The sequence below is a fragment of the Dendropsophus ebraccatus genome, chromosome 8, assembly GCF_027789765.1.
Source record: "Dendropsophus ebraccatus isolate aDenEbr1 chromosome 8, aDenEbr1.pat, whole genome shotgun sequence".
In the NCBI taxonomy this organism is placed as follows: Eukaryota; Metazoa; Chordata; class Amphibia; order Anura; family Hylidae; genus Dendropsophus; species Dendropsophus ebraccatus.
The window spans coordinates 79074991-79085153 of NC_091461.1; the positions used below are offsets into that span (position 1 = coordinate 79074991).

Consider the following 10163-nt stretch of genomic DNA (forward strand, 5'->3'; position numbering starts at 1 on the left):
TACCCAGGGCCATATTACCACTGCTGCCCCTGGCACTACACCTGCAGACCCCCCATATATACAGTACCCCGGGTCGTATTACCAGCTGCTGCTGCCCCCGGCACTACGCCTGCAGACGTCCCATCTCCTCTCACCAATTAAAACCACGATTTTCTAGTTTCTGAACATCATATTGATATCTGATCAGTCTTAGGCCGCATTCCCACATTTACTGTACGATACCACATGCAGCAAATGCCAGACCCACATGTGGTAACCAATAGGCGTATGGGCAATAATCCCGGTAACAGCACATGACTACTGGGTGCCTGGTTTCGGCCACATGCATTTCTCTACGCGTAGAAACATTGTCTGAGTCACATTGTTCATGGTTTTTAACTGCTTAAAACATGACCCGAACAATACCACCATACTGTGACTGGATAACACTGCCACAACAGACCTGAAAAATAACACTATACTCTGACTGAATAACACAGCAACGGCCGACCTGACCAATACCACCATACACCCCCCCCCCCTCTCGAAAAGACACCAGATTTACTGGCAAGTCTGAACGCGAGGTAGGAGACTAAAAAAATAAAAACAAAAGTTGTTTTGTTCTTCCTGGTGCTGCCACCCTGCAATGTGCTGTCCTAGGCGCACCGGACCACGAGTGCCTAGTGATAAATACGGCCCTGCATACAGATATATATTAGTGGAATTTTATACTCACCGTAAATTCTCTTTCCTGTAGTCCGAAGCAGCAGCACATAATGGGGAAGATTCTATCTTCCTGCAATGATAGGACAGATGGTAACAAGCAATAAAGAGTTAATTGCCCCGCCTATAAGGCCCTATGCTGACCCAGCCTCCTTGTGTACTTCTAACGATCTAGGAAAACATAACCCAAAACACTCAAGGTATGATGCATAAACTTTTATAGGGAGGGTTAGTTTGTGCTGCTGCTTCGGACTACAGGAAAGAGAATTTACGGTGAGTATAAAATTCCACTTTCCCTTACGTCCTAAGCAGCAGCACATAATGGGGATATAGCAAGATCACATAAAGGGTGGGAGAATCATACAGCAGCCATGAGAACTGGTTTACCAAGATTGGTTGCCCAGAGGTTCTAATGTCCAAAAGTATAAGAAGACCACAATGCAGTTCTGTATATCTGATCAATGGGCATGCACATCTCCTCCACCCAGGATGTAGACATTGCCCTTGTGGTAAGGGCCTTAATGGATTCAGGTACTTGGGACTCTCACCTCTTGGTAACACACAGAGTCTGCCATATCCATCTGGATAAAGTGGCTTTTGAGGACTTCCAATCACTGTTCCTTCCTGAAAAAAATACAGATAAAATCTTCTGACTTCTCTGGTTCTCACTAAATAAACTCTCAATGCTCCGCCCACAACCAGAGAGTGTCGGCACAAGGCTCCGCCCACATCCAGAGTGCTCGGTTGTAACGCTTCCTCATTGGAGGAATTTAGGCAAAAACAGGTAACTCAATCTGCTGAGTAATGTTGGATAAGGAAGGAACCTTAAGGGTAAAAGACAAAGTCCTGAAGGATAACAAGATATGGTTCAGTGGCTCCTAATGTCTGAGCACACTCCTGCGTTTAGCAGATGTAATAGCTACTAGGAAGCATACCTTGAGGGTGAGGTATTTTAATTCAACTAAAGATAAGAACTCAAAACGGAGCCGTGCAAGGTGATGAAGGACGAAGGACGAGTCCCGGATCCCACCTGGGAGTTGGATCCATTACAGTTGCTTTAATCCTTTGCGTAGCTTTAATAAATCTCTGTATTAGGGATTTATGGGACAGTCAGCTGTCTGGAAGAGCATAAAGAGCAAAGACATGTACTTTGACGGTCGCAGCTTCAGCCCATTCTCAAACCCTTCCTGGAGAAATCGAAGGATCGCCTTTCTAGCCAGTGATACAAGTCCAATTCTTCACACCAGGATAGACAATGTCAGGGAGGTTCTCTTTGTTGGTTCTGCTCTTAATAGCAGAATCATGTTTACCACCAATTCTAAAAAGCCTCAGTCATCAGGCTGTCAATCATAGGTGGTCCAGACCCAGACACAATCTGCCCTTCTGTGACAGTAAGTGAGGATTCTGGGAAAGTCTCCAAAATCTCCTTTTGGACATATGCATCATTAGAGAACAACCATGCCTCCTTGAGCTATTAGGAGTAATGAGGCATGATTCTGTCTTGTCCTTACAAGACTACTATGGGTTGTCGTCCCTAGCAGTTTTAGGGAGTAAAAACCACATATTCTGGCGTTATCTGAAATGGCCATTAGGTCCACGTAAGGGTCGCCATAATATCTGGTGATTTGCCAGACATAATCCGTCCATAATCCGTCCTAGGTGAGGAATCTGGGGAAGTCTCCAAAAATGTCCTTTTGGACATATTCATTAGAAGAGGACAACAATTACCATAATGACCTCTTGGGCCAATCTGTGGCTATCAGGATTAATGAGACTGATCCTGTATTGTCTTTTTACAAGACTTCTACTTATTGTTGTCCACAGTAGTTTTTAGGAGTTAAACCACGCATCCTGGTTTTACCCGAAATGGCCATGGGACCAATGGGTCACTGTAATATCTGGCGATTCACTAGAACATCTCCTGGTCCAGAGACCATTCTTCTGTCAGGGTAATATAATGGCTTTAGCCTTTTACATTAAGGTATTGTGACTTCCCTTGTTGCTGGATAGATCTCTTGGTCCATGCAAAAACAGCTTCTGCTTTTAACAGTAATGCTACTGGTCACATGCAGCTCTGAAGATCGATATGCACCACTGTAGATGCATTCTTGAGCTTACTCCGATAGCTTCCCCATAGATTGATGTGCTGAAGTGGACTGGAGCTCACTTACCGCACTCATCTCTCACATGTTGGATGACAGCCACTTCTGTTAGGAACACAGTCTTCTTCGCCTGTCTCACCCTTTGTTAGATAGATCGGTGGTTGCCTCCACCCACTTTGAGGGCGAGATTGGTCTGCCACTAACTGAAGAAAATGTTGAGGCCCTTTTATCTGTGGGTATAAACCATAACCCAATGTAGGCTGTTTATTCTTTGGTCCCATACTGACAGCATCTGCTGCAAGGGGATACATATGCCAACCTGCCGATTCAATTCGTTGTTGAGACCTTCACATCATTGGGGAGTTCTAGGAATCCTGACCCAGGAATAGTTACGGGTAGGTGAAAATATAGTACTGTAAGTTTTTGACAATTAATCACTCGTGCAGGAAGGAGACAATGGTGATCTTGGATTCTCTCCAGATGGTGACTACAGCTGACATGACATATAAAAGAGTGTCCCATCTACTTCCCTTCTTATCTTAGGATAGATATATGTCATCCCAGGCCCGGCAGGTAACCTTAGTGAATGTAAAGGGAGCTGAGGTGATTTCAGAAAGATGCAAAGGAATATGCAGTCTTCTCTGTAGCCAGGTATATGCAGGTGTATACAGTCTTCTCTGTAGCCAGGTACATGTAGATATGTGTCTCTCACAACTAGCATGGTTAGTCTCCTTTAGGAGGGGGAACACAGAGCATATGTTCTCCATATAGAACCTTCTTTGCTTAGAACTGTAGATCTATGGACGTTCACCAACAACTTACCTTCTTTGGATCGGAAACTGTCGAGAATTTGGCATCATAAGGTAAGCCCACGGTTGCTGCCAGAGTAGCTTTTGTCACAAGCTTCTTTGTCCACATCCACAAGACCTCTGAGATGGATGATCCCTTTTAGTGACGGATCCATCATTTCTTCCAATACCTTCCATGCTGGAAACTTCTATAGAATGGGGAACAAGGGAGGATTTCCTTCTCCTTTTCAGACTGGGGCAGAGATTGTACCTTTCTTCCTCAGTGTCCCCAATCCATTCAGGTGGATTCTCATGGTACATAGAGTATTATTAGAAAGAACATCCATCTCTGGCAAAGTCTAATGCTCCTCTCCAAGCGTGGAGGGGCCATGGATCGGGAAGCCAAATGTGGAGTGACACGCATACTCAGAAGTAAGCACTATCTGCTTAAGATATAGCATCTTCTGTAATGGTTTACAAAGAAGATACAATCTACAAAAAAAATAAATTCCACTGCCATCTGGATGTGGAATCTTGCAGGATACACATACATATATGACTGAGCTTTCCCAAAGGTTTCCTCACCCTGAAACCTTGGACATTAGATTCCTGCATTAAGTGAGATAAAATGATAATAAACCTGTGCCAGGTAAAGAGGCAACAGACTGCTGTGTAGTGCAAGAAAACCAGATACCTCAGAGCACCTGATACACAACTAGCAATTCTAAGGCTGTGTTCACACGATGCAGCCTCATTGTTTCAATGGATCATTGTTTCAATAGCAGAACTAATGTAAGACAGCCACCAGGTATACTCGGTACACAACTAGAAACTCTAAAGTTGTGATCATACCCTGCAATATCTATGTTTTACTATTTTAAGAATAGCAGTACTATACAACTCTAGGCGTGTGTACACACAATGCTGTTTCATAGCTTCAATGCAACATTAAATATAAGTAACCGTGCTAGAAAAAAACCCAGATGCACTCAATACACAACCAGGAACTTTAGGGTTGTGTTCATACAATGCAGTCTCATAACTGCACTGCATCAAACAAAAAGCAGAGCTATAGATGACATTAAGGTGCAATCAATACACCACTAGCAATCCTAGGGTTGTGTTCACACAACGAAGTTTCATAACTTTACTGCCTCATTCAATAGCAGTACTAAGAGAAACATCAGGTGTAATAAAAAAATAGCAACTTTAGGCTTGTGTTAACACAATGCATCTTTCCACAATAGTGCTAGAGCAAGGAATCAGACATCAGGTGCAATAAATAGCAACTCTAGGCTTGTGTTCACACAATGCATCTTTCCACAGCAGTGCTAGAGCAAGGAATCAGACATCAGGTGCAATAACAGCAACTCTAGGCTTGTGTTCACACAATGCATCCTTCCACAGCAAAACTGGAGCAAGGAATAAATATTCACCTAGCAACTCTGGGCTTGTGTTCACACACTGCAGTCTCACATCTTCCCTGCATTCTTCAATCGCAGTACTAGAGCCAGGAATCAAAACTCAGGTGTAATGAATCATGCATCAGGTGTCACCAATACACACCTAGCAAATCTAGGGTTGTGTACACACAATGCAGCTTCATAGCTTCAATGCAACAAAAAGCAGTGCCAGTGTAAGAAAGATACCAGGTGCAATCAATACACAACCAGCAACTAGTGCAAGAAATCAGCAACCAGGTGCACAAACAGCTCAGAGACCGCACAACTAACAGCTCTTATCTAAGGCAGCATTCACATATAGCAGATCCATAGCTTTTACTGTATTATTACATAGCAGGACCCATACCACATGATCACATAGCGGAACTGTCTCACAGAGCTCGCATAGGCAAAAAAATAAAAATAAATAAATTATAAACTATTATAAATTATAGCCATTAGCCTGCACACAGGCCTCCTGCAATACAGGTCAGGCTTCCAGGCAGAGAGCCTGCACAGGCAGCATACAATTCCTCACAAAAAAGGCAGTATGACTATGACTTACCTCTCTGAAGAGTGAGGACAGACACCAGGAAGCGGCATCCTGTCTGAGCAGCGCCATGGTTAGCAGCCACGTGCAGCCCGGCAGCGGATGGCGCCATAATACTTACTGACCAGAGCATAGAAGCTGAGCGATCACTGAGATGGCGGCTGCTTCCATAAGAAAAATAAAATCTTTGCTCTGTACACAACAGAGCAGGATAGAAAACAAAATACATATACAAAATAACTCTCCCTCTCCACACGACCATGTGGAAAAGAAGAATTATTGGAAGGAGAGCAGAGAAACACACATAGGCCTGCTCCCCGCTCTCCTCCTACCACCTGTCCCACAGAAGGACAGAAAAAAACACAAGGAGGCTGGGTCAGCATAGGGCCTTATAGGCGGGGCAATTAACTCTTTATTGCTTGTTACCATCTGTCCTATCATTGCAGGAAGATAGAATCTTCCCCATTATGTGCTGCTGCTTAGGACGTAAGGGAAATATATATATATATATATATAGTGTGTTATAGTCATACAGATATATATATATATATGCCGTGTGTTATAGTCATACAGGGCCGTATTTGCCACTAGGCACCCGTGGTCCAGTGCCTAGGGCAGCGCCCTACGGGGGGCGGCAACCACAGGGAACACATTTTTTTTTTTTTTATTTTCTTTTTACCCCCGCCGCCGCCATAGGCACCGGCCCACAGGTGCCTAGTCCGCGCCCAGGAGGGGGGGGGGGGATTAATTGCCGGGGTGAGCTGTGCCGGAAGCTCACCCCGATCCCACCTGCTCCCCCTGCCCCCAGCTTCTCCCCTGTCACTCCAGCTGGTCCCCCCTGTCACCCCAGCTGCCCCCCAGCTGCTCCTCCTGCGCCCCATCTCCCCCTGCCCCCTAGCTGCTCTCCCTACCTGTCACCTCCATCTGCCTCCCATCTTCTCCCCCAGCTTCTCCCCGCCCCTGTCACCACAGCTTCCCCCCATCTTCTCCCCTGCCACCCTAGCTGCCCCTCCCTGCTGCTCCCCTGCCCCATGTGCTACTCCTACCTGTCACCCTACCTTCCCCCTGCTGCTCCCCCTGCCCCCATCTACTCTCCTGCTATCCCAGCTGCTCTTCTGTCCCCCATCTACTCCCCCTGCCCACCCAGCTGCTCCCCCTGCCACCCATCTTCTCCCTTTGCCCCACAGCTGCTCCCCCTGCCTCCATTTTTTCCCCCTGCCACCCCAGCTTCTCCCACTGCCCCGTCACCCAAGCTGCTCCCTCTGCCCCCCCAGCTGCTCCCTCTGCCCCCCAGCTGCTTCCTTTGCCCCACAGCTGTTCCCCCTGCCTCCCAGCTGCTCCCTCTGCCCCACAGCTTTTCCCCTAAAACCCCCAGCTGCTCCTCCCTGCCTCCCCAGATTCTCCCCCTGCTCCCCCAGCTTTTTTCCCTGCCACATCTAGCTGCTTCCCCTCCCCATGTCACCCCTGCTTCTCCCCTACCACCCCTAGCTGCCTCCCTTCCCCAGTCACCCCCAGCTGCCCACCTGCAGATGAGTTGTGGTCGGAGAAGTCTTCATGATTGCCGCACCAAATGAAGAAGAAAGCATGTCATACAGATATATATCCATTATCCAGGAATAGAGTTCTCTATGTTGCTAAATCTTTCTCAATGGCAAAAAGTTTAATTTTCACAGGGGTATTCCCCACGAAAATCATTTTTTGCATTAATAGCTTTCCATCTTTCCAATATCAAAGCTGGGTGACCTGCATATACTGACTTCTATACAGGATGCTAGGAAAGATGGGTGACCTCCATTATACTGACTATTATACAAGATGCTGGGAAAGCTTGGTGACCTCCATATATTGACTACTATACAAGATGCTAGGAAAGCTGGGTCACCTCCATTATACTGACTACTATACAAGATGCTAGGAAAGCTGGGAGACCACCATTATACTAACTATTATACAAGATTCTTGAAAAGCTGGGTGACTTCCATATACTAACTACTATACAAGATGCTAGGAAAGCTGGGTGACCTCCATATACTGACTACTATACAAGGTGCTAGGAAAGCTGGGTGACCTCCATATACTGACTACTATACAAGATGCTAGGAAAGCTGGGTGTTCACCATTATATTGACTACTAACATGGCTAGCAAGCTGGAAGCCATGTGATGCGCTCCAGCCAATGAAAAGGCTGCTGGTGCGCATGTGCACCAGCAGCCTTTTCCTATCCCATTCACTTTACCAGAAGATGCCAAGGAGGAAGAAGATCTGGCCCGTCCCCCGGCTCTGACGACACAGTCACAAGATGGCACCCGGGAGAAGAGGACAGGGGTCGACAGTAATTGGGTATGTATACTTTATTTAACTTCCAGGGGGGGGGAGTGTCGGGTGTCAGAAAGTGGGGGAAGGGGGCCAGACCGCTTAAAGGGGTAATCCAGCGCTACAAAAACATGGCCACTTTCCCCCTACTGTTGTCTCCAGATTGGGTGGGGTTTTGAATCTCAGTTCTATTGAAGTAAATGGAGCTTAATTGCAAACTGCACCTGAACTGGAGACAACAGTAGGGGGAAAAGTGGCCATGTTTTTGTAGCGCTGGATAACCCCTTTAATAACACACATTACAAAGTTATATAACTTTGTAATGTGTGTTAAATAAGCTAAAAAAATCGTGGGACTTGTCCTTTAAAAAAAAAATTCTGTCATTCTTAGAGCCAAATTTTCTTCACTAAGTTGTTCCATGTATCCAGTTTATTCTTCTGTATGGTAATTCCAGCTTCTTCTCACATGTATGTATAGGTATAAAAATTAACCTCAATATCTCCCATTGACTTTAATAGGGTTCGAGTTTGAGTTGAACCTTGAACTGAACAGCACTGCTGTTCGAGGTTTGACTCAAACTCGAACATTTTACTGTTCGCTTCTCACTGATCCAGAGGAAGAGAAAAAAACCCCTTATGAGGCAGATACCAATTGCCTCATCAGGGGAGAAAAATCCCTTCCCAATACCAAATATGGCATTTAGAGTACATTCCTGGATCACCGGCTCAATTTCAACCATGTGCTTCTTATATACAGGTGCCCAAAACTGTAGACCAGTGCTTCTAAAACTGTGAGGTAGTCCAGGGCCGGCAGCAGATTTTTGTGGGCCCACGGGCGACAGAACTTCAGCGCTCCCCTAATCCATGCACTATGCACCCATCGTTCATCCATACACTATGAGACACAATCACTTGAGACACCACTAACATACACAGACACACATAATTGACACAGACACTGACTGACTAACTGACACACTTACTGACTGACTGACACTGACAGACTGACTCACTTACCGCTCAGTCTTCTTCTTCTTTCTCTCTGTTTGGCTGCTCTCCACACTATAAGGTTGAGGATCTGCGGGTCATGTGATCAGGTCCTTCACCCTTTTCTCTCTCTGTGCAGGTCCTGTTCCATCTCCTGTGTCTTCTTTGTCTTTTGTGTACTGCTCACTGAAGTGCAGGGTGAGGTGGCTGAATATTATAACACTGGGCCCCTCTCCGTCCTTGGGCCCCTGCAAGCCCAGGTAAGCCCTGCTATGACACCGGCCCTGGTGTTGGTGAGGCACAGCTGGGGAGACAATTCTCATAAAAGTGACTATAAGTTTGCAAAGTCCTTTCCCTGTCTGCAATAATCTCTTGTTTAGAAACATTATTGACTCCTTTTGTACTTATTTTAATGTTATACTGAGTTTAGGAGACAAATGAAGGGTAAACTCAGTAATCATTTTTTATTTTTTGTATGGACTTCCACCATAGATAGTGAATGCTCAGGCTTTCCCTTGGTCAGTCTAGTGAGGCCCAGGCATGACTGTTGGGTGAGTCTCCAGTAGAAAAAAATTGAGAAGCGCTGCTGTAGACAATAAAGATTCTGCAATCTGTTTTGAACAGTGGAAGAGAAGCTAGGACAAATGTGTGAGGGGGTTTTACGTACAGTGTTTTATGTATTTTCAATAAATGTCTTTTTTTTCATATTACTTGGCTAAATAATTTTTGTTATTTATTAGCAATTCTTATAGGAAATGAAGAAAGTATCAGATATGTTATCCAATATTTCCATGCATAGGTCTGTAATATTTTTTAGTGCTCTAACCATTCTGAATAATTTGTCTGTTAACTGTATGGGTATATTCAGACATGCGACATTTGATTCAGAATAGACTTGCTGAACCTGGGGCAGATTAAATGTACCTTGGCTTGTCCACCAAACCTGGTTCCCCTCCCCAGCCTTGTAGGATCCTTCGGGGGCCCCTGAGTGATGTGCTGCACAGCTATGCCACTTCACAGTGTATGGTCATGTGGTGTCCCAACACAGGTGTTTCTTGTCTTTACACCCCTCACAAAAGTCTGTACTTCAAAGTAAAAGTGGTAATGAAGTAGTACCTAGGTTTTGCCACTAGATGTCGCTAATATGTATAATGTGTACCTAAGTATTGCATAGCTATAGATAACTAAAAGGTTATTGTTTCTAGGACCTCTTTTCTGCCTATCTCTATCCTTTTCTTTCTCTTGCACTCTCTTATCACCCACCCACTCACTGCACACAT

General features: G+C 45.3%; 1 protein-coding gene across 1 annotated transcript in view; it reads right to left on the reverse strand.

The window, feature by feature from the left end:
* LOC138799474 (pulmonary surfactant-associated protein A-like) overlaps positions 1–9146 on the reverse strand; it is a 36418-nt gene extending 27272 nt beyond the window's left edge. Inside the window, exon 1 of the mRNA XM_069980705.1 lies at positions 8914–9146. The gene's annotated coding sequence lies outside the window, so the exon portion shown is untranslated. The remainder of the gene's footprint in view (positions 1–8913) is intronic.
* Positions 9147–10163: the final 1017 nt, after the last annotated feature.